Source organism: Mobula hypostoma, chromosome 5, assembly GCF_963921235.1.
Source record: "Mobula hypostoma chromosome 5, sMobHyp1.1, whole genome shotgun sequence".
NCBI lineage: Eukaryota > Metazoa > Chordata > Chondrichthyes > Myliobatiformes > Myliobatidae > Mobula > Mobula hypostoma.
In genome coordinates, this window is record NC_086101.1 from 46,139,169 (window position 1) to 46,164,396 (window position 25,228).

The window sequence follows — 25,228 nt, forward strand, 5'->3', positions numbered from 1 at the left end:
ATTAGCATAGTTAACTGGTAAAATAAATACTTTATAATATCAAGAACTGACTTCTCACGCAGAATTAGCCAAAAACCTGACCAGTGTATAGCTTTGTGCAGCTTTTAAGCAGTTACAAGTTTAAATGCAATGTCCTAGAACAGACTTCAATACATCGAAATGCAGAAAGCTTTTTCGCAGAGCAGAAAAAGCTGATGAGACAGGTTTAGTTTAATCTCAGGCAATAGAAGTCATTAACCATTCTCTCAGGGATTAAAATATTGCTTGCCCTTTTCTTCTTTCAGTTATCATTAGCATCACTTTAATCTCACAGCATTCCACATAGCTATTTTAATCATTACTTACTGTCTTTTGAACAATTGCAAAAAAAAACTGCTTGTGCTCTGATTTAAAGGGGAAGTATCCATTTTAAGTTTAAATTACCTTTTCTTTTAAAAAAAAACTGTTTTTAATGAAGGGTCTTAAGCTGAGCATGCAATTTCAGCTAAATGAGAACTCTTTTGGAATCAGTTCCCAAACAACTAAAAATAAAATCTTATCTGGCCTAAATTGGTGGATAGAGAGTCAAAGTCTCTCTACTTAAATAGAGAACCAATATAGGAAGAATGAGGTATGATCACATACAACATCATAAGGGGGCATGACAGATGCCCAGATGCTTTTACAGTGCTTTTATATAAGCTTCTAAAATAATAGAGGTTCTAATGCATAAGATCAATAGAGGCTGCAGAGGGATGTAGGTTCAGCAAGCTCCATCACAGCCACAAGATCCCCAACATTCAGGACAGTTTCAAAACCTGGTGCCTCTAGACGGCAGTATCCATCATGAAGGACCTTCACCAAATGGTACATGCCCTCCTTTCATAAGTGGCAGCAGAATCAGATATGATTGTGTCATTCAAGAGGCATTTATGTAGGCACATGAATATGCAGGGAATGAAGGAATAGGGATCATGTAGAGGCAGAAGGCATTAATTTAATTTGGTGTCATGCATGGCCCTGACATTGTAAGCCAGGCGGCCCGTTCCCATACTGTGCTGTTTTATGTTCTATTTGCTTTTAGGAGGCTAACGAGGTCAATGTGGTAGCTGCCGACTCTTCCATAGATGGGGTAAGTGATAAACAAGAGAGGGCAGGAGTGGGTGAGCAAGGTTTGTGAAGTGCAATCTTTCTTCTTGCTTATGTGTGCACCCAAATCTATCGTCTATCATCTATCATCACCACTTTGAGGGGTCATGAACCAGGGATTCCCAGCAGTCAGGCCAGGCACTGAAAATCTTCAAGGATATTTGTGCACATATTTGGATCCCTTCCTCTGTGAATTTCCTGGGAACCTCTTCTATGACAGAGCACAGAACTCAAGAATGACAATTAATATACAAATGTTATGTACTGGAAGTGCCAGGAAAACAGCTTTCCAGATACCATCTCAGTAAAACGCTTACATTTTTCAAGGCATCGTACCATGTCACCGAGTGAAGATCAAGCCCACATCCTGTCAACTTATAAACTGAAACATTAAAGATTATCATCTTAACCTCCTGCTTTCCACTGATTAGAAATGTATAGCTTCTGTTGGCAATTTGTTAGAAAAATTCCAACCCTATACCATTGCCTTCATCTCTCACTCAAGGCCTTCCAATGTCAACTACACTCATTAGCCACTTTATTAGTACACTTGTACATCTGCTCATTAATATAAATATCTGATCAGCCAATCGTGTGGCAGCAACTCAATGCATAAAAGCATGCAGACATGATCAAGAGGTTCAGTTATTGTTCAGACAAAAGATCAGAATGGAGAAGGAATGTGATCTAAGTGACTTTGATTGTGGAATGATTGTTGGTGCCAGATGGGGTGGTTTGAGTATTATCAAAAATGCTGATCTCCTGGGATTTTCATTCACCACAGTCTCTGAAGTTTACAGAGAATGGTGTGGAAAACAAAATCAAAAACGTCCAGTGAGTAACAGCTCTGTAGGCAAAAATTCTTTGTTCATAAGAGAGGTCAGAGAAGAATGTTCAGACCGGTTCAAGCTAACAGGAAAACATCTGTAACTAAAAGGTCAAGTACAGGCCAAATCGAGGTGGGGGGGGCCCAGGCTCAAGAACCCAAAAAAGTGACAGGGCCGAGGTCCCAGAGCAAAGAATGAGCCAGTGTTTTGCTGATTTAAGCGGTGGGCCAGAATGAAAAGGTCAGGATGGCAGGGCTGGAGATGAGGGATGGGCCAGTGTTCAGCTCGCTGCATGTCGAGGTTTACTCATCTCTGCGCTGATCTGAGGTTCTGACCTGCAACTAATGGACCCTTGCACTGTCTGCAGTGATGACTGGCTTTGTGACTGTTAATTCACTTTCCTGAACTTCAGTTCTAAATGTTATTTGTTTATTTTTATTGTTGCAAGATTTGGTTTTTTTTCCTACACATTGGGCGTTTGATGGTCTTCTTTGTTAATGGCTTCATTTGAACTTATTTGATTTGTAGCTGCCTGTAAGGAGACAAATCTCAAGTTTGTATGTAGTATATGTACTTCAATAATAAATATATTTTGAACCTTGAATAGCCACATGTTGCAACAGTGGTGTGCAGAAGAGCTCTTCAGAATGCACAACACCTTGAATCTTGCTGAATGGAATAAAGACCACAAACATACACTCAGTGACCATTTTATTAGGTACAAAAGGTACTTACTAAAGTGGTCACTGAGAGTACTTATCCAACTTTCCCTTCATAAATGTCTCAAGAAGTTCCTGTGACATTCCTCTCGATACTCTGCAATCTAAAAACAGCCTTTATAAAGAAATGTGTCTGACGATTTGGTCTCAACGATGGAACCATCTCAGTGATTCCTCTATAAGTAGGAAATGGTCTTCCCTCAATCATTTTCTTTATAAGCATGCAAAGGTTTTCTCAGAATTAAACTGTGTCTGCTCCAGTGAACTGGGTTCTGTTGTATCTCTTGGTGAAGGTAGTACCTTCTCTTCCCTCAGATCACAGTTGTTATACATCAAGGTTGTAACCTTGCAGTGCAATAAGTGGTGCACAACAGCCATGATATAACTAATATTTTATGCAAATATATTATTACTTCTTTACACTTAGGCTCGCTAAGCATGAAATGATTGGGGGTGGTGGGGAGGGAGAAACATAGGATGAAAATTAAGCAAGACTGAAGAACACAGAGTGTGTTGAGGCAATAGAGAAATGCAAATAGACAGAGTAACCTTGGCACATCTCCATGTTTCCCTGCAAGCAGCTTGTCTCCATGAAAGTAGCTGTACATGTTGATAGGATGGTAAAGGAGGCAGAAGGTATGTTTGCCTTATTAGTTGAGGCTATTTCAGCTGTTCTTTAAATATAAGTTGTTCTTCAGTTAGAAGCTGTTTTGAGTGCTTTCATGTAAAATTCCACATATTAAATGATATCTCAATGCATCATTAAGCCCAGCACTGAACTGACAATGCTCAAATAATCTCTTCTATTAGGCTACATATGCTGAAATGGTCTCCCCTTCCTTTTGATTCTGCTTCTGAAAGCTGAAGTGTTCTGCAATTAACAATGGTTTTGGTTCTAAGTTTTCCTGCATTAGTTTTACAATATCAGCAAAGCTCATTTCGGCTGGCTTCGTTGGAGCAGTTAAATTTCGAAATAAACTGTATATCTTTAAATCCAATGCGTTCAGAAAAACTAGTACTTGTTTCTCATTGGCTACTTCATTTGCTTCAAAATACTGCTTAATTCACTCCGTATACATGAGTCCATTATCCACTATGTAATTGAACATTCTATTGTTCTGATGTAGGCAGCCATTTCTACTTGTTTTAAATTTATGATTACTATCACCCAGTACTCACTGTTTATGAACCCATGAATTTGTCCGTTTCCTGTCTTTTTTTTAAATTTATCATCTTCTCCCTCTCCCTTCACATGCTACACTGTTTATTTACACGATCATTTCTTGCAGCGCTTTTTCTTAACTCCAACATCTCGCTGCACTTCAACAGTTAGATAGCCATTTCAGGTTTGTTTTAAAAATACCTTGTTGCCACTGTTATGCTTTATAACTCCAAAACATAAAACTAATTGAAAGTAAAAAGACAGAAGCCCAGAAGAACTTGTCTTAGTTTTGTTTTTACTTTAAGCGAGGCATGTGCATATGGTGTGGTAGCATAAAGACGTATGCCATTCATATACTTTACATAGAAACCATCATGAATTATTTAAACAAAGAATGCTTCATCAAGCAATATATTTGCAATATTACTCAAATATTAAATACACAACCATGGAGGCAAATGAACAGTGGTGCTATAAAAATAAGCATATAAATGTACTGAAACTGGGGAGATATGGACATTGTGTAGGGAGAAGAGATTAGTTTAGTTAGGCATGTAATTACTAGTTTTACTAGTTTAGTGCAACACTGTGGGCCCGAGCACCTGTTCCTGTGCTACTCTGTTCAATGTCCTACGTTTTGTAAGTGAAGGTAAATCAGGTACAGTTAGTGAAAACAGGAAGTTCACACTGAAATTGTATAAAATACTAATTAGAGTATCGCATACAGTTGTAGTCACCACATTATATTTGGTGTGGGGGAAATTATGGGGATGCTGCCAAGGCTGGAGAACGGTGCCTAAGAAAATTGATTGGATAGAATGAGCCTATTTCCTATTCAACAGAGGAAGCTGAAGGGAAATGGAATCAGCATGTTAATAACTTGAGAGGCCTTAATAATGTAAACAGGAAGGGCCGATTTCCCTTGACAAGGAGACAGAGAAAAGATTGCAGGAATGCCAATTGATGCATGAATTTAATGCACTTGAAGATCAAAGACAATATAAGGAAAAAGCTTTTTTCCAGAAATGGTGGTGTGGTACTCCCTGCCTGTTGAGATAGTGATGGCTGTACGCTCAGCGGTTAAAAAGCTCCTGAAGCATATAACTTGCAAGACTATGGACCATGAACCTGTAAAGGGAGAGCAAGTAAACTACAGTCTATTCTTAGATAACATGGACATGATGGGTTGAGCGAGCTCTATCTGAGCCATAAATGTTTAATCAGATAGTTCTAATTATAAAATCCACCTTTCTCCTTTTTGCCTTGGCTACGTTTATTTACTGCATTTGAACTGAGATGTATATTTGACCCCACCTATAATTCATCTTTCACTGTGTAGAGTCATAGAGTAATACAGCAGGAAATTAGGCCCTGCAGCCCAGCTGGCCCATGGCAAGCAAGATGTCCTTCTAAACTAGACCCATTTTCTCAGGTTTGGCCCATATCCATCTCAACCAGGAGTTCCCAACCTGGGGTCCATGGTATAAAAAAAGGTCAGGAACTCCTCATCTGAACTATTCTTATTCATACATTTGTCTAACTGTCTCTTAAATGCCTCAACTATGTTTCTGGCAGTTTGTTCCACATATTCACCACCCTGTGTGTGAAGAAGTTGTTCCTTGGGGCCCTTTTAACCTTTTCCTTCTCTCTTTAAACTATACCCTCTAGTTTTTGAGACCTTTTCACTGAGAAAAAAAGTTGTGTTCACCTTATGATTTTATACACCTGTATATTAGCACTCCTCAGTCTTCTACACTCGAAGGAATAAAGACTTAACCTGCCTATCCTCTGCTCAAGGGTTATACTTCATAAATTCTTGACAAAGATTGATCAGCTTAACTATCCTGTTTCAATTTGTTGCACTCCAACAGGAACAATGTCAGAACAAAGATACAATTAAAGCACTGTTTTGAACAGCTCCTTTTAAAATGAAACCAACATACACATGCATACAGTAAACACTGCAAGCAGTCATATTACAGGCTTCAGTCACTTTAGAAGTTGTAATTCCCAATTTTATTTAAACCAGACATATTGCTCAGTTCAAGAATTCCAAACTGTTGGCAGTTTCTATTCCAAGACAAATAAAAGCAAAAAAAATAAATAAATCAGTCAGTCAGGCAGCATCAATGGAGAGGAATAAACAATCAACATTTCAGGCTGACACCCTTCATCAGGAAGATCACTGTCCAAAACATCAACCGCTTATTCCTCTCCATAATGCTGCCTGATCTTTTGAGTTCCTCCAGCACTTTGTGTGTGTTTTTCTCTGGATTTCCAGCATCTGCAGAATCAATGATTTTTTTTCGCTTATACCAAAGAAAACTATTTATTTCTATGAAAGATAGTTTGGTGTCTGTTTAGTGATATGTTACTGTTCTCTGATTAACAAAAGGGATATGTTTCTGGAAAAAAAATGAATTATATGTATATCAAAAAGGCTGGGCAAAAATGCCTTTTGGAAAATTTAGTGCAATGTTTTCCTCTGCAGGGAAGTCCTGTGGATTGACCATGGAGAAAATAGATTCACAAATCAAAGCTGTGCACCTCTATCATCCTACAAGTTATCCCTGAGTTATGAACAGATTCGGCTCTTACAGATACCCATGAGATGATTTTGTCGGTAAGTCAGAAAATACACAAAAGCACTTGATCCATACTTTCAGATAGTGCAATAAATGACATCAAAAACACACAAGGCTGATGAGAGAGGGAGAAACTAATTCTGATGTTTGTAGGAACAAATGTATGTACATTTGACTTCTGAAAGTAATAATATTATGGGAGTTTATTTGTTTGTAGAGGTGTCTATAAGTCGATGTTTATAACCCAGGGCTGGCCTGTATGGTGAAAAGTTGTAAATAAAATGGTTGTAAGTCAACAAATAACTATGCATATCGCTTTGAGCAATCTGTCATTGTTCAGTCAGTTCTCGACAATGGTTTATAACTTTTGTTACTATAAGTTTTATTACAAAAAGTACATATCAATCAATACAGTAGTTGGATAGAACATTAGAAATTCCCAATCTAATTGTTATAACTAGTGTATTGAGTCACAGGATCGTAGAGCACAGAAATAAGCCATTCACTCACTATGCTAGCCAGTGGGCAACATTCTTTTATTCCAGTAATTGATCATTTGGCATCAAATAAAGAGAATTATAGAGAGAGAGATTGGTTCTTCAGCCCACTGAGTCATTTCAACAATCACCACACAGTTACACCAAAATAAAAGCATAAAATTTGGAAATGCACAGCAGGTCCGCAACTTGAAATATTAACTCTGTTTCACTTCCCACAGATCTGCTTTTTCCATCATTTTGTGATTCTCTTTTAGATTTTTTGCACCTTCCATTATCGTGATTTTCATCAATTCCTGTCAATCCTGCACTATACACCATGGCAATTTAGAGGGGCCAATAAACTAATCAAACCACACATCTTTCGGATGAGGGTAAAAACTGGATTACCCAGAGGAAGTCCACACAGTCATAGGAGAAACATGTAAATTCCACACAGACAGCATCTGGAATCACAGGATTGTATCCTCGTCTCTGGTGTTGCGAGGCAGTGTCTCTTCTAGCTGTGCCACAGAACCTCCCAAATACTTTTAAATTCCTCTACCTCAGATCTTAGCACCATTCTAGGGTCTAAACAGCACAATATTTACATAATTCTTCTTCAGCTTATGCAGATGTACAGGACTAAGGATTACTCACTTCCATTCCAGCTGCTTAGGTCGGAGGTACTTCAATGTGGAAACTGGATGAAGCCAATGTGGAAATCACTAACTCTGATACTCCTTCTGCTCTTCATGGTGGGCATCATTATAATTACAAAGAGTTTTCACTACCATCTTGAAAACCCATTTTCCTTTTTAGTTGGTCTTGGCCCAAGAATCCCCATGAGTTGCTAAAAATTTCAACTTTGAGAACATCTGTTATGTATTTTCTCAGTCCTCTTGGTAACCTTTTGCAGTGACAGAGTGTTGCACTGTCATTTTGGATGACTGCCCTCCATTTGAAATTATCTATGCCTAGAATTCCCTTGACATATTCAAAAAAGAATTCCCTTATTTTGTGGCCCAACAGCCTCTTTAGTGGTGGTCTTGGTGAGGAGAACATCAATATCACCTCATGTCTAAGGTATTACCGCTACTGAATCAGCCTTCCTCTTGGAGGACCCAAATAGTTTTAATATTCAAGATAATGCATTGTTTCTAAAGCCAACATTCAGAAACCTCTGTTCCACAAAGTTTTCTAAGATCCTAACATCAATTACACAAGGGAACAAAGGGATCTTGATGTACAAGTCCAAGGATTGCTGAGGTGGTGACGCAGGGGATAAGACTGTGACGAAGACTTGTAGGACTCTTGCCTTCAGTTCTGAGAAACAGCATGGAGTTGGCTCTTCTGGCCTTTTGAGCTACGCTGCCCAGCAATCCCGCGATTTAATCCAGGCTCAATCACAGGACAATGACCAAATAACTTAACAACTTTTGCATATTTGGACTGTGGGAGGAAACCGGAGCACCCAGAGGAAACCCACATGGTCATGGGGAGAACGTACAAACTTCTTACAGGCAGCAGCAGGAATCGAACCCGCGTCGCCCGTGCTGCAAAGCGTTGTGCTAACCGCTACACTGTCGTGCCACCCAGCGGGACATAAAGGACACTTGCCTTCATTAGCCAGGCTATAAAACATCAGAACTGGGAGGTTAAGATACAGCTTTACAAAGTATCACAGCGAGAGTCTTATGTACAGTTCTATTCACCGAACAAAAAAAAGTTCACGATTGTCAAGCTGGATCTGCCAGGATGTTGCCTGGGATGGAATGTTTCAGTCAGGTGATACTCAATAGGCTGTGTTTATTTTCCAAGCACAAGAGGTTAATTGGGGGGTGTAATTGAAGTATATAAAACTTGGAGGAGTCTAGATAGGGTAAGTAGCATGAAATTTTCTCCTTGGTAGAGGCATTTCAAGTCAGAGGCCACAGGTTGAGAGGGAAAATATATCAGTCATGATCAATGGCAGTGCAGACTAAGTGGGCTGAATGCCCTGACTCCACTCCTACGTATTATGGTCGCGTTATTTAAAATGGCATAGCCTGAAAAAGTACTTCTTCAGCCAAAGTCTTACTGGAATTAGCACCACACTGCCTGAGGGGTTGGTGAAGGCAAAGACAGATACAACATTTAATAAATATCTTGACAAGTCTTGAATCACTGAAATGTGGAAGGTTACAGGACCAGGTGCTGGAAATGGGATTGATATACATCCCACAAAATAAGTGGCTCATCTGTGTAAGCATGCAAATCTGACTGAATTTTCAGAGTGACACACTTTACCATTGACAGCCATACAGTCTCGTTGTACTTAAGAAAGCATCAGTTTCCATAGACCTTGTGCTGAAAAAGGCAGCTTCGCCTGACTGAAATTCTAGGCATAAACCTCTGTTTTGAACCAAGGTAAAAAATCCGGTGATTTTTTTTTTATTTTTTCATTTACAGAATGTGAGCTTTGCCAGCTAGACCAGCATTTACTGCCCATCTCTAGCTGTCTTTGAAAGGGTGGTGACGAGCTACCTTCTTGAACCACTGCAGTCCCTGATGTCTAGGTGCTGTTAGGGAGGGAATTCCATGATTTTGACCCAGTGACAAGTCGGGATGGTGAGTGACTTGGAGGGGGATTTCCAAGTGGTGGTGTTCCCAGGTATCTGCTGATCTCATCCTTCTAGATGGTAGTGGTCGTGGGTCTGGAAGGTGCTGCCTTAGGAACTTCGGTGTGTTGTCGCAGTTGCAGTGCACCTTGTAGGTAGTACACACTGCTGCAACTGTTTGTCGATGGTGGAGGGACTGGATGCTTGTGAAAGGGGTACCAATCAAGTGGGCTCCCTTGTACTGGATGGTGTCAAGCTTCCTGAGTATTGATGGGGCTGTACTCATCCAGGCGAGTGGCAAGTATTCCGTTACACTCCTGACCTGAGCCTTGTAGGTGGTGGACAGGCTTTGAGTTACACGCCACAGGATTCCTAGCCTTTGACCTGCACTGGTGGCTATGGTGTTTATATGGCTAGACAAGTTCAGTTTTCTGTCAATGGTAACCCCCAGGATGTTGATAGTAGGGGATTCGGTGATGGTGATGCCACTGAGTGTCAATGGATGATGGTTAGGGCCTCTCTTGTCATTATCTGGCACTTGTTTGTCTCGAATTTTACTTGCCACTTGTCACCCCAAGCCTAGATATTGTCCAGGTCCTGCTGCGTTTCGGTATGAGTTGCTTCACTATCTGAGGAGTCACGAATGGTGCAGAACATTGTGCAGTCATCTGCAAACATCCCCACTCCTGACCTTATGATGGAAGGAAGGTCATTGATGAAGCAGCTGAAGATGATTGGTCCTAGGACACTTCCCTGAGGAACTCCTGCAGTGATGTCCTGAGGATGAGATGATGAAACCTCCAATCACGACAACCATCTTCCTTTGTGTCAGGTATGATTCCAACCAGCAGAGCGTTTTCCCCCTAATTTCCATTGATCCATCTTAGCTGGGGCTCCTTGTTGCTATACTCAGTTAAATGCTGCCTTGAGGTCAAGGGCTATCTCTCTTACTTCAACTCTGGTATCTAGAAATCTTCAGTTTCTCACTATCTAGAGAAGACATACTACTATGGAACAGATAGAAAATGCCCTCGTTATTATTTGTGGAGTGCCATTGTGATTTCTAAGCTGAGTTCTGCAGGAAATGCTGGCTCAGCAATTAATATTTGTGCTTTATTATATTTCTTAAGGAGCTCCATGTAAATAATATAATAATCCAGCCTTCAATACCACCAGCCTCTTTTACAGGCCTCACAAACATGAGAAAATCCACAGATGCAAAAAATCCTAAACACTCTGAAAATGTCATCAGATTTGCATGCTTACACAAATGCGCCATTTATTTTGTGTGCGTTTCTTTTACAAGCCTAATGGAGAGCATCAATCCTCAAAATAACAAGAACTATATATTTATGAAAAATGACACATATTAAATCGCTACAGAGATTTCAGTACTTTTGGATGTTTTACCCCTGGTATTGAAGCAGGAAAAGAATTTTTAAAAAGTATCCAAGTCCATAAATCAATAGTGTGTCATTGTTTACTGCATTCCAAAGGATAATCTTTATAACTCACTCAATCTTTTGCCACTTTTCACTGCCAATGTATACTTCCCTAACAGCATCAAGGGCATATTTTGCAGCCATCCAACTGGCTAATTAATGAAATCTGGGAATGTTTAGAAGGCTGGAAACTCATTAGGAATAAAAATACTCAGGAAATACAATAGGGAGAGGTTAACTTGTTCCCCAACGCCTCTGCTTCTTCAGGAGACCAAAGAACTTTTGCATGTCCCTCTTGACTGCTACTCATTTTTATCGATGCACCATAGAAAGTATTCTGTCTGGATGTATACTGGCTTGGCATGGCAGCTACTCTGCATGTGACCACAAGAAACAGCAGAGGGTTGTAGACACAGCTCTGCACATCACAAGAACCAGCCTTCCCTCTATGGACACTGTCTATACTTCTTGTTGCCTCAGTAAAGCAGCCAGCATAATCAAAGATGCTACCCACCCTATAAATTTTCTTTTTTCCCCTCTCCCAATGGGCAGGAGATACAAAAGCCTGAAACCAGGATCAAAGACAGCTTCAATCTCATAGTTATCAGACTCTTGAATGAAACTGTTGTACAATAAGATGAACTCTTATTATCACAATTTACGTTATTATGTTCTTGCACTTCATTTACCTGCAGTGTACTTTTGATAGCTTTTGCACTTTATTCTAGATCAAAGCATTGTATAACAATTTAATCCATATGAACAGTATACAAAGAAAATTTTTCATGCTATCTTTGTATATATAACAATAATAAGCTAATACCAATACCAGAAGTATATCTATCTTTACATAACAGAAGTAAGGCTTACGTTGAAACTTACAATCACCCATACCTTTTTCCAGAAAGCAGTGATCTTTCTTTGATTGTTGGCATCAGGGTGGCTTAGCACCTTCCCACTCATTGGAACTCATTCTGACTTTTGGGAATGATTGTTCTCACTTGAAATCATTGTGTTAGATATGGCACTTCCCTGGAGCAAGCTAAACATGGGCAGGAAGAAGCAAATGACTCAAGATACCTGTACTCAATATTAAAGCAATTCCTGCTTATGATGGGTGACTGAGCAACTGAATCCAATTTTATTTTACTATCTGACATGAAAATGAATATAGAGTCTTTGTGGTTCATATTTCTGGGATCTGAACACGTTCTCAGTGTTTGTTAATTTTGTGCCACACTTTTGAAATTACAATGTAACGTTAGAATCCAATTTTCACTTTTATTTCAAGGTGTCAGGGAAAGGTTACACTATCCATAATCCCGCAATGAAAGACACATTTTAGTCTCACAATATTTAGGAAGTATTGACATGAGCACTTGGATCCCCATAAGCTACAGGTAAAGTGTTGGTAAATGAGATTAGCACAATAGGTACTTGATGGCATAGACTTGCGGTCAAAGGACCTGTTCAGAATCAGGTTTACTATCACTGGCAAAAGTTGTGAAATTTGTTGTTTGCAGCTGCAGTACATTGCAATATATAATAATAAAATAACTTTAATTTAGGGTATATATAATATTAAAATATTAGGAGGAGGGGAGGAGAAGATGGCGGCACGATGCAGCGCGCGCGGCCGCTCCAAATTGATATCGTATTTGTGAAGAAGGATGCTGTGCACAATCCTGATTTGATGGAGACAGCCGTGAGATGCAAGGAGGAATATCTGGAGAAACTCTGAAATGCCTGTTTCGCTGCCGCTGCTACTGTGTGATCGAAAATCTTCGGAGGAGGCCCCAAATCCTCGGCTTTGCCTATTGCCTGTTGCCGGGGCCGGGGTCGAAGCGCTCGGCAGAGATGGTGCTCAGTGCTCCGTGTCAGAGAGCCGGTTGGAGGCTCGAAGTTTTCTGACGGATTCGGAGTCCTCTGTAGTCGGGTGCTTCCAGGGTGCTGCATCTGCGAGTTTGCGGCGCTGGAAGCTCATGACAGGAAGAGTTTTCTTCCTTCAACCATCTGCGTGAGATGATGGGACTTTCAAGAGACTTTGAGACTTTCTTTACCGTGCCCATGGTCTGTTCTTCTATCAAATTACAGTATTGCTTGCACTGTTGTAACTATATGTTATAATTATGTGGTTTTTGTCAGTTTTTTTAGTCTTGGTTTGTCTTGTGTTTCTGTGATATCATTCTGGAGGAACAAATTGTATCATGTCTTAATGCATGCATTACTAAATGACAATAAAAGAGGACTGCGTGTCCTCATAATCTAAAAAAATAAATAAATAGTGCCAAACGACAGGAAAATTAGTGAGGTAGAGCTAGTGGCCGAGATGGACTTGGCTGAGTTTATAACTTTCTGTGGCATCGATGAGGACTGGCCTATGTTTCCTTGACTTTCCTTTCCTAAAATCCACAGTCAGTTCTTTGGCCTTATTGTCGTTGAGTACAACGTTTTTGTTACGACACCAGTCAACCAGCTGATCTATCTTGCTCCTGTATGACTCCTCGTCACCACTTGAGACACAACAATAGTTGTGTCATCAGCAAATTTAAAGATCATGTTTGAGCTGTGTCTAGCCACGCAGTCAAGGGTATACAGAGAGTAGAGCAGGGGGCTAAGTATGCATCCTTGAGGTGCATCAGTGCTGATAGTCAGCGAGGGGCTTATGCGCTCCTCTTGGGTATTGGTATGATTATCACTCTTTTGAAGCAGGTGGGAACATCTGATTGCAGCAGTGAGAGATTGAAGATGCTCTTGAACAGTCATGCCAGTTGGTTGGCACCAATTTTCAGAGCCCTATCTGGTAGACCATCAGGGGTTGATGCCTTGCATGGGTTCACCTTTTTAAAAAATGCTCTGACGTTGGCCTCTGAGACAGAGATTACAAGGTCCCCAGATGTTGCAGGCATTCACACAGGTGTAGTTTTATTCTGGCTTTCAAAGCGTGCATAAAAGGCACTGTGCTCATCTGGGAGTGAAGCATCACCACCATCCATGATGTTACACTTCACTTTGCAGCAAGATATGGCCTGCAACCTTATCAGAGCTGACGTGCATCTGATTCTGTCTGCAGCCTCAATTGCAATTGTTTTTTACCTCTTAAAATAGCCTTCTATGGGTTGTACATGGACTTCTTGTACACTTCTAGATCATCGATCTTGAACACCACACAGATCCAGCCCTCAGCAGACTATGTATCATCCACAGTTTTTGATTTGGGTATGTCTGGTATGTTCTCAAAGGCACACACTCATCCACACAGGTCTTGATTAAGTTGGTGACAATGGTGGCATATTCATACAGATTCAAAGATGAATCCATGAATATTATCCAGTTCACTGATTCAAAGCAATCCTGTAAGTACTTCTTTGCCTCCCTTCTTGGTCCTCATCACAGTCTTTAGTCTCTGCCTATACACTAGGAGTCACACAATGAGTTGCCACTTATCGGCACCTTCGCAGCAACCAAAAGAATAGTCTGTCTCTGTTCTGGATAAGTCTATAACATCTCTCTCAGGTTACTCTGAAGGTTATTGCTGTGTACTGTGCAGCTGCTGCAAAAAGCTAGTTTTCCTGACATTAATATATTGGTCCCATTGACAAAAAATGTGAGCCTGAATGTGAGCAATTTGCTTGGAGGTGGAGTTCTGTTTGTAAATTAGGGAATATGTCAGCCAGTGTAAGCACAGCAAGAGAATAAAAGATAATCTGTTCTTGACAAAAGACTAAGGACAACCACAGGATCAAATTTATCTACGCCTGCTCATGCTGTTTCTATGCCTGATGTGAGAACCTACACACTGGATAGAAGCTTCCTTCTCTGTGCTATCAGAATTTGGAACAGCCTTCCAGATGCTGTGGTTGGAAACATCTGAGACGATGGAGTCCAAGCTTCCAAGAGTCAAGTGCACAAACAGCACAAACACCTATCATCTCTGGGAAGGAAGTCACATGCTTCTTCATAAGCTATCATGAAGGGGACCAGGATGGCAATGCTTGGTCGTTGGTTATCATCATCATCAGGTGCCATGCCAGTTTTGAGCTTTGACTGCCATGGCCCACACACTCCTGTTTCAGGTCAAGTGGATCAATTCATTGGTATTCATTTCCATTTCTCTGGCTGCTGTCTCCATCATCATTTGTCTTTGTCTTCCTTGTGCTTTCTTCCCTTCAATCTTTTCCATAATTACCGTGCATTCTAACTCCTCTTTCCTAATCACATGTCCAATGAAGTTATGTTGCTTTTTCATGATCTCATACATTATTTCTCTTTTTGTGTTTGCTCTGTTCATGACATCCTCGTTAGATATTCGTTTTGTCCATGATATTCTTTGCATCCTTCTCAAAAACCACATCTCTGCAGCTTCAATTCATTTCCTCATGTTACTAGCTATAGTCCAACATTCTGAGCCGTATAACATAACTGGATAAACGTAACATTTCAGTACTCTGAGGCAGGTTGTCATGCCTAGTTTAGTATTGATCAGTATACGCTTCATTCTTGTAACGGTGACTTTTGCATCCCTATTCTTCTTTTGATGTCCATGTCGCACCTGCCATCTGATGTCACACAGCTTCCTAAGTAGCAAAAGTTCTGTACTTGTTTTATGTCTTCCCCATTTATTCTCAGCCTGCAGATAGGATTCTCCTTCTTTTTGGATATCACCATACATTCTGTCTTTTTGCAATTAATAGATAGACCCATTTTTGCACTTTCTTCAACAATGATATCAAATAAGTTTTGTAGTTCTTCCTCCGTACTTGCAATTAACACAGTGTTATTTGCATATCTGAAATTATTGATGTTTTCACTGCCAACTTTGATTCCCAAGATGTCTCTTATTTTTTGTAATATTGTTTCACTGTACACATTAAATAAATCAGGAGAAAACACACCCTTGTTTAACGCCTCTCTTGATTTTTGTAAACTGACTCACTTCTCCATCTATTCTTACAGCGGCAGTACAGATTTCTGATTAGGCAGAGGTTTTTCAAATCTAAAATCTAGAGTTTTCTGTAATATTTCAAATAACTTATTGTGCTTCACTTTATCAAATGCCTTTGTGTAGTTGATAAAACAAACAAACGAATCTTTTTGCACTTGAATAGCTCTTTCTGATAGTATCCTTAACATCAATATTGCGTTTCTTATACCTTTGTCTTTCACAAAACCACATTGTTCTTTGCCTATTTCAGCTTGTATCTTACTTTTAGCTCTTGTCATCAAAATTCTTAGAAGTATCTTGGTGATATGACTCATTAAACTTATGGTCCTATGTAATTCATATTCTATTAACATAGAATAGTACAGCACAGTACAGGCCCTTCGGCCCACAATGTTGTGCAGACCCCCAAACCCTGCCTCCCATATAAGCCCCCACCTTAAATTCCTCCATATACCTGTCTAGTAGTCTCTTAAACTTCACTAGTGTATCTGCCTTCACCACTGACTCAGGAAGTGCATTCCACGCACCAACCACTCTCTGAGTAAAAAACCTTCCTCTAATATCCCCCTTGAACTTCCCACCCCTTACCTTAAAGCCATGTCCTCTTGTATTGAGCAGTGGTGCCCTGGGGAAGAGGCGCTGGCTATCCACTCTATCTATTCCTCTTATTATCTTGTACACCTCTATCATGTCTCCTCTCATCCTCCTTCTCTCCAAAGAGTAAAGCTCTAGCTCGCTTAATCTCTGATCATAATGCATACTTTCTAAACCAGGCAGCATCCTGGTAAATCTCCTCTGTACCCTTTCAAATGCTTCCACATCCTTCCTATAGTGAGGTGACCAGAACTGGACACATTACTCCAAGTGTGGCCTAACCAGAGATTTATAGAGCTGCATCATTACATCGCGACTCTTAAACTCTATCCCTCAACTTATGAAAGCTAACACCCCATAAGCTTTCTTAACTACCCTATCCACCTGTGAGGAAACTTTCAGGGATCTGTGGACATGTACCCCAAGATCCCTCTGCTCCTCCACACTACCAAGTATCCTGCCATTTACTTTGTACTCTGCCTTGGAGTTTGTCCTTCCGAAGTGTACCACCTCACACTTCTCCGGGTTGAACTCCATCTACCGTGCCATCCAGAAATTCCCCCGATTTATTCTTAGCCTAATCACGGGACAATTTATAATGCCCAATTAACCTCCCAACTGGTATGTCTTTGAACTGTGGGACGGCCAGAGTACCCAATGGAAACCCTTGCGGTCACGGGAAGAACATACAAACTCCTTATAGATAGCAGCGGCAATTGAACCTGAGTCGCTGGTACTGTAAAGTGTTGTGCTAGCCACTAAGCTACCATGCCACAGGATGTTCATCGTCCACTTGGGTAAAAGATGTTACCACAGTTTGATGTAGGACAGTATGGTGCCACATATAGTGGAGACTAGCTCCAGTGACTCTGCTTTATTCCTAACTTCTGATACCATCTGGGCAGTGCTTGTGCATTTTTCTTGTGTTGCACTGTGGTCTAAGTTGCAACTTTCTTTGTAATTTAACTTTATTTATGTTTTCTTATATGTTTGCACAATCACCTGTGTGTCTGTAAATGTTCAGTGGATTTTCAGTAATTTGTAGTAAAGCTGGTTCAGTAATTTTTTTCTAGTTTTGTCATCTGCAGCCCATATCACACCATAAATTGAACTGTTCTTATCATAGAATTTCCTTATCCGTCAAGCTTGAACTTGTTTTCTGAATAAGAAAACTACAGCTTCTCTGAGTTTTGCCTTTTCTTTGTCTCTTCCTTCAGTTCTTACTTACAGTTTAGTGACATGGTTCCTTGTTATGAACAACCAATAAAATGGCTGTAACCACAAGATTATCACCTCATTCGTGATTTCCGAATAACCTTTTGGACACTACCATCTCCAGATCCAGAACTTGTGACTGCCTACTTTTCATGAAGGTGTTCTACTTTTCTCCCACATCCCAAAGATTAATGGTGTTGAGAGGTGAAGTGGAGACTGTTAACGGCCTTAAATGTGTGAGTGCGGGCATCTGGGAAGAGTTGACAGAAAAGTGGGGAGAATAAAGTGGGATTACTGTAAGTGGATGCTTAATGGTCAGTACGGATTTAGTGGACTGTTTATGTTGTGTTTCTCTATAACTTCATATTTGAAAGACACCATTTGCAACAGTGCAGAAATCCTTCGGTATTGCACTGGATTATTGGCTAAATCTTGGTAGCAGGATTTGAATGCAAACCTTCTGAGCCAAGAGTACTGCAACTGACTCACAGCAATATTTCTGAGATATGTCATTGCCGAGGAATGCATCAACTTAAACACTTTGTTGTTGTTGGCATCAGTTACAAGATCAGAGAGAGTTTTGAGAGATTAAAAACTCCCTTCAGAAAACTAAAGTACAGATGTCTCAATTAGAAAATAAAATTCAGTAAGATAATAGAAAAGATGAAGAAATCATTGAAATTTTTGATATACTGAGCTTCTAAAAACGTACATCATCAGATAGAGATTATAAAAAATAACAAACTAATCTCTGCCCTGGTCATTAACAAAATGGGAAGTGACATAATCATTGAAGGACATCTAGGAAGAGATCACATCAATTAGTTGAGAAAATGGTTTCAATGTTTACCAGAGTCAGCATTAAAGACTGAATTTTCGGATTTTATATTCCTATCTGTGTCATCTTTTGACATCGAACATTGCTTTAATGAAATGCAAAGCCAGTACTTTTTTTGTAAGCAGCCCACTGCAGTCAGGGAGAATTCTCATTATTCATTATTGATGGTCAATCACACAAAAGGAAGTTTGTCTCTTTCAGAATATGAGACAATAGCTCTGACGTACTGCATGTTTTGACCACTGATTCATATTTTGTTCCCAGTCCCATTAACAGGGCAAGGGTCTGACTCCGATGAGGAATGTGGACAGGAGTAAAACAGAGTAGGATGCCAGCAACATATTGTCCCATGGCAATCGGCTGGGTGGTCTAAGGGATAGAAGATATGAGTGAGTGGAGCAGGAAAGCCTACGGAAAATCCCAAGGTGTGTCTATGAGATCCGAAACCACTCTTACTCATTCTAGCCCACTGGAAGTAGAAATTTCTTAATTTGCTTCCAAGTCGAATGTTCTAGACAAGGCCCTGCTTTATCTAGAATCGCTGACATTCACTACCACTGCTTCAAAAAGGTATTGGAATCCAGATGATATCTAAATGGCTATCCTTTGCCCTCTGTTGGATTTATCCATCCTTGAGTGCTAGGGATCCAATTAATGAATATGTTCAATGAATACCGATACATAGATTAGCATCAAGAGAATAAAAATATTGTTAAAAGAGTAATGGGGAATTTGCTGGAGTTCAGACAAGATCAGATCAGACATGATCTTCTCAAATACTGGAATGATCCTGAGGGACTAAATGGCTAATTACTGTTCCAATTCTTGTTCTTTTTAATCAAAAAGGGAAGGAAGAGAGAGAGACATATTCATTAAAATTGTGCGTACAGTATTTGTTTACAATGTTAGACCATCAATAAAGGATGATATCTACCAGCCATGTTTGGCTCCACATGTATGAACTCCCACATCCCCACCCTGTTCTCAAACTTTAAAGAATAATCTACAACACAGAGTATCGTAAGATCATAAAACATAGAAACAGAATTAGGCTATTCGGACCATCGAGTCTGCTCCACCAATGATCATGGCTGATTTATTTTCTCTCTCAACCCCATTCTCCTGCCTTCACCCCATAGCTTTTGGCACCTTTAGCATTGAAATACTTATCAACCTGCTCTTTAAATAAAACCAAATGACTTGGCTTCCACAGCCATCTATTCCACAGATTCACCACCCTCTGGCTAAAAAAATTCTTCCTCATCTCTGATCTAAAAGGTCTTCCATCTATTCTGAGGCCATGCACTCAGCTCCTAGGCTGCCCCACTATTGGAATCATCGTCTGCACTTCCACTCTATCTAGTCCTTTCAATACTTGAAAGGTTCCAATGAGATACCACTTATTCTTCTGAACTCCAGTGAATAGTGGATCAATGGCAGATACCACAAGTGGACATCTTGGTCATCTTGCACCTCTCCAGCACTGCCACATCCTTTCAACACCTTGGTAACCAGAACTGCATGCATTACCTGGGTTGAGTCTGACAAAAGTCTTAAAAAGTTGGAACATAATTTTCCTACTTTTTTGTTACTACACGAACATGTTGGGTTAGGAGGGAATGTTTCCTCTGGGAGGAAACCGAGACTGAAGACATAGTTACAAAATGGGTGGTTACCTGTTTAAGAAGGAGATGAGAAAGAAGTTATCATCTCTGAGATGTATCACTTGTTGGAATTCTGTCCTATAGAGCTGTGGATCCGATCAATGAATATACTCAATGTGTACACATATGGATTAGCATCAAGAGAAGTTGTGAATATGTTGGGAGCTCGGTTTCAATAAGATTAGATCAGCCCATGATCTGACCAGATATTGGAATGAGGTGTCAAATATCCTTTTTTTTCTCAACTTCTTTATCAAAAAGAGAAACGACAGAACAGCCATGTTCATTAAAATAATGATGCGTTACCAGAGGGATGGGCGCTGCCAGGCCTCACTAGCCCAAAACATGTGAAAACACTCCTACAACCCATAGTTGGGCTGTGAGATCCAAACCGAAACACCAGCAAGGGAAGACTGGAACGCCTGTAAGGGCAGGAAGTTATGCAAAAAAAATTGGCAGTGTTAATGATACAAAGTTGTATTTTAAAGCTACTATTACTCCATCACAACCCTTCCTCTGATGGAATAGAACTGTAATTGAAATAATTAAGACCACACAAAATTAATTTCTCCCTTAATTTCAATTAAAAGTGATACCATCTAAGCATTTTAACAAGGCCAACAAAGAGATTAAAGGCAACAATTTACAGAAAAGAAATTACAACCTGCCATAAGTCAATAAGGAAAATGTATTCATGGACCATCTCATAAACAGAAGAGATTCTGCACATGATGGACAAACTCTACCCGTCAATTTAGGCTCTGCAAGTGCAAACTTTCTGACTTACTGCCAGTTAAATCACTTCAAAATTAGCCAGTCCTGTGATAAAGACATAGGGAGAAATTTGTCTACAATAGACAAGAGGAGATTTACCAGCATTCTGCGTGGATTAGGAAGTATGCATTATGAGGAATGGCTGAGAGTTAGGCTTTTCTCTGGGAGTGAAGGAGGATGAAAGGTGACTTAATAGAGGTGTAGAAGACAAGAAGAGGCATAGATAGAGAAGATAGCCAGAGACTTTTTCCCAAAGCACAAATGCTTAGTATGAAGTGGCATAATTTTAAGATGATTGGAGGAAAGCATAGGGGGTGGGGGAAGGATATCAGAGGTATGTTTTTTACACAGAGGATGGTGGGAGTGTGCTACGCACTGTCTGTAGTGCTGGCAGTGAAGCAGATACATTAGAGCCATTTAAGAGACTCTTAAGATAGGAACATGGATGACAACAAAATGGAAGACTATGTGGAAGGGAAGGGTTAGATTGATCCTAAAGTAAGTTAAAATGTTGACACAACTTTACGGGCTGAATGGCCTGTACTGTGTTGCACTGTTTATGTTCTGTGTCAAAGCTTTCAATAAGCATGTATTAATACATTGGAAACCTGTTTCGTCCTTGCTACACCCTGAATGCTACACATTCAGTTCCCTTTATCACATCACCAGAAAAAGAATGTTTGGAAATGTGTTCAATCTTTTACCCTTATGTGTTTAATATCTGCAACCAAAGACACCGCTCGAGTACATGTGATTGTTGTTGTAAAGGGTTGACAGTTATATGCATGAAACAACAGTTAAAAATGAGATGGTTTTAGGGACAAACCTAGAATTACTTTAATGCTATAATGTGAACTGCTAAATGATCCAGCATGTGAACATTTATTACTACATACGCAGGATCAACAGCAATGAACTTCACATAAAATGCCAGAGAACGAGATACACTAAAATGAACAGTCAGCATTCCTTCAATGTCTCCCAATCTGATATTCAGCCAGGAAGTTTCCCACTCACCTCGAGCTGAGTTTTCCAACTGGCTGAACCTGAACATTTAAGTTTTTACCTCACAGTCAATGGAAATAAGATCAAACTGTCAACTTTCCTGTGCAAACTCATAGCTAACTGTAAACAGACTCGTTGATAATTGAAGCCAATCGAATTCTCTTGTCACTCAGTATGAACTTACCTTAAGTGTTATGGAGCAGAAAGGTTGATCAATTTTACTCTGTTCCAGGATTACTAAATTAAACATCACATAAGAACATAGGAAAATAGACGAGGTATAGGCCATTTGACCCTCCATGCCTGACCTTTCATTCTAGGTGATAATGGCTGACCTATCCCGAGTCCCTATCTCCTCTTCTGTGCCAGTTCCAACAGTCCCTGATTCCTTGATCTTTCAAATATTTATTCAATTTCTCTTTCAATACCCCCAATCATTGCAGCGGGTGCAATGAAATTCCTTGCTGGTGTGAAGCTCAGACAGTAAACAGTATACATGGTAAGAAATGGTAATCATCGAGCCTCTGGGACAGAGAATTCTGGAGATTTATCAGTTCTGCAAGTAGTTCCTACTTTAACAGAAAAAATACTCCCTCCCTAAATTTTGTATAAGTACCCTCTGTTCAAGATTCCCCCGCTAGTGGAAACTAATCAACATCTTTATTCCTCTCCACAGATTCTGCCTGACCTATTGAGTTTCTACAGCATTTTGTATGTTTATTGTAGTTGAGTGGTGCCTCTCTAAGACCAACCCTACGTCCCTGTTGTGAGAATTGGAAACGGGTAGGGCCAGCCAACAGGGATCCGGTGAAGTTGTATAGGCCGATACCCTGTGGGTGCAATGGATTACAGAAACATTGATGGACTGCAATCATGCCATCGACTTTGGGCAATGGAGACAGGAGGTCATCAATGGCCTATGCTCCATCGGGAGCTAAGAGCCCAAGAAGAAGACGAAGCAGCTGAGTGGTGGAACTTGGAAGGATTTGAAGGGAACATGGGCAGAGTTAAAATGGGATTAGTGTAGATGGATACTCAATGGCCAGCGTGAAGTCAGTGGGCCAATGCTCCATCATTTTATACAGTATATGGTTCTTCACAACAATAGCAAACACAATCACTGTAACTTATTGGCATATTAGAAAAATATACCTCAAGATAACATTTTTAATACTGGAATAAATGTATATGTGTGTAATTTAATGATCTACAAAGTCACAGAGAATTTCAGTTGTTTCATTGTGAAACCGCTGATTTTTATTTCAACTGTGCATACATGTACTGGTTCATATGACCATAACTCAACTTGACTTAGAATCAGTACCGTTCTGTGATATTCTCATTAAATTGGAAAATAATTTCCATTATGAGAAATCCAAGACTATTTTCATGTCAATCCCGAACTTAAGGCTCAGAATTCAAAGTCACCAGCTAAGCTGTGGCCAGTTCCCAATATCTGGGATATGAATCACCCCTTTTTTCAATGTTAGTTATTCTCAGGCTTCTGTTTGCTGCGGGTCCTAGAACTGTGGAATTATCAATACTTGTTGATAAGACAATTTAGAATTCTCACAAAGAATCAAAGATGGAAAAGGTACAATTCTTAATTAGCCATTCAAACAAAGTGCCAGATAAACTGTGGAAAACAAACACACAATTAAAGTAGAAACTGAGATATCACATGAATGTTTTGTAAACATTATAATTATTATAAAATCCATTACATGTTGAATTATTACATGAAGGGATCAAAAACTGCATATATAGAACTAGCCCAATGAAGGCAGAGGGTTTGCTCAGTAGAAATCATGGTTTAATGTGTTGATACTCATTTCTTATGGTCACTTGTACAGTGAAAAGCTTGTTTTGCATACTGTTTTTGCAGATCAAACCATTATACTGTGCTTTGATATAGAATAAGACAAAACACTAACAATTTCGGAATAAAATGTAAAAGCTACAGAGAAAGTGCAGTGCAAATAAACAAAAAAGTTCAAGGCTATGATGAGTTCTAAAGTCTATCTTACCATACTAGGGAACTGTTCAATACCCCTATTACAGGAGGTATGACTAAATCTCACTTAAACCCTATGAGGCAAAGTTACATTTTCAGCCAGTTCACATCAGTTGAAGTGATTTGCCTTCAACTTTTAGTTGGAGATGAAGAGAAGTGGTACAGCTTGGGGAAGAGGACCAGGTCACAGACAGGAGCTGGGACAGAATGGACACCAGGTTAACATAGTGATCAGCACTGTAGGGAAAGGAAGCCAGGATGTAGTAACTTCTTGTGAGATAGCGAGGATAAAACCACATTAAAAACTGTTAGTTCTTTCCCTTAATTAAGCTGTAATATACATACATATATATATATAGGTGTGCTTTTCTTAACAAGATTTTTATCCTTCACAAAGGCTCCTTCTACCTGTCAGGTGAATGTAGTAAGATTTTGTGGTAGCACCAACTGCAAAATTACTGGCACTTGCTGTGATTGCGCTCTAATATTAACTGCAACTTTGGGACCTTCGCACTTGTCATCTAAAGCCATGTCACTTGTCTCATTGAAGTTAGTCATGCATTTCCCTACCTCCTGCTCTAACTGTGATTGTGAAGAGCAATCCCAGACAATGCTTCCTTCTTGGCCTTATCTCTGAACACTGGAAGGGAGAGAGGGAAAAAAATCTCCTTCACAGAGCAAATGGTCTGAAAACCCGAATACATCAGCTGGGAGGTAGGATACCCTTAGCCAGTCACTGTGAAAGAGCAGTTGCAATTAAAGCTCCCACAGGGATCTAAAAAAGAAAAAGGGAGGGGAGAGGGGGGGAGGGGAGAACACTGCATTGTCACTTCCAGAACTGCTTAAACCTTGTTTGTCAAAATATTCAAATTTATGACATGCATTCTGATTTTCACACAGTGCATTCAAGTGAATAATGCAAACACAGTGGAAAATGAAAGACAAGTCATGCTTGCAGCAAGATAAGGGAAGTTAAGCAATGATTGTCAGTATTGATTGTCAGTTGTAGGTTCTCAGAGGCTACTTTGAGCCGCAAGATCAGGCAGCCTATAGATCTCACTGAAAACCTAATCAAAGGCATTTAAAAAGAAACATGGTTTAAGCAGCACAGCCCCAGAATCTGGAAAAAGTACCTAGCATTTATCAGAATTAAGTTTAAATTGGTTAACTTTGTGGCAACAGTACAATGCAATACCTAACTATAGAGAGAAAAAAAACTGTGAATTACAATAAGTATATA

At 39.9% G+C, this 25,228-nt stretch overlaps 1 protein-coding gene and 1 long non-coding RNA gene across 5 annotated transcripts in view; one reads left to right on the top strand and one right to left on the bottom strand.

Moving 5' to 3' along the window:
• Window positions 1-25,228, bottom strand: part of LOC134346787 (dachshund homolog 1-like) — a 586,859-nt gene that overhangs the window by 464,224 nt on the left and 97,407 nt on the right. The window lies entirely within an intron of this gene.
• Window positions 657-23,279, top strand: LOC134346790 (uncharacterized). Its single transcript, XR_010018029.1, has 3 exons — window positions 657-1,111; window positions 6,328-6,459; window positions 22,651-23,279. It is a non-coding gene; the product is annotated as an uncharacterized LOC134346790 (long non-coding RNA).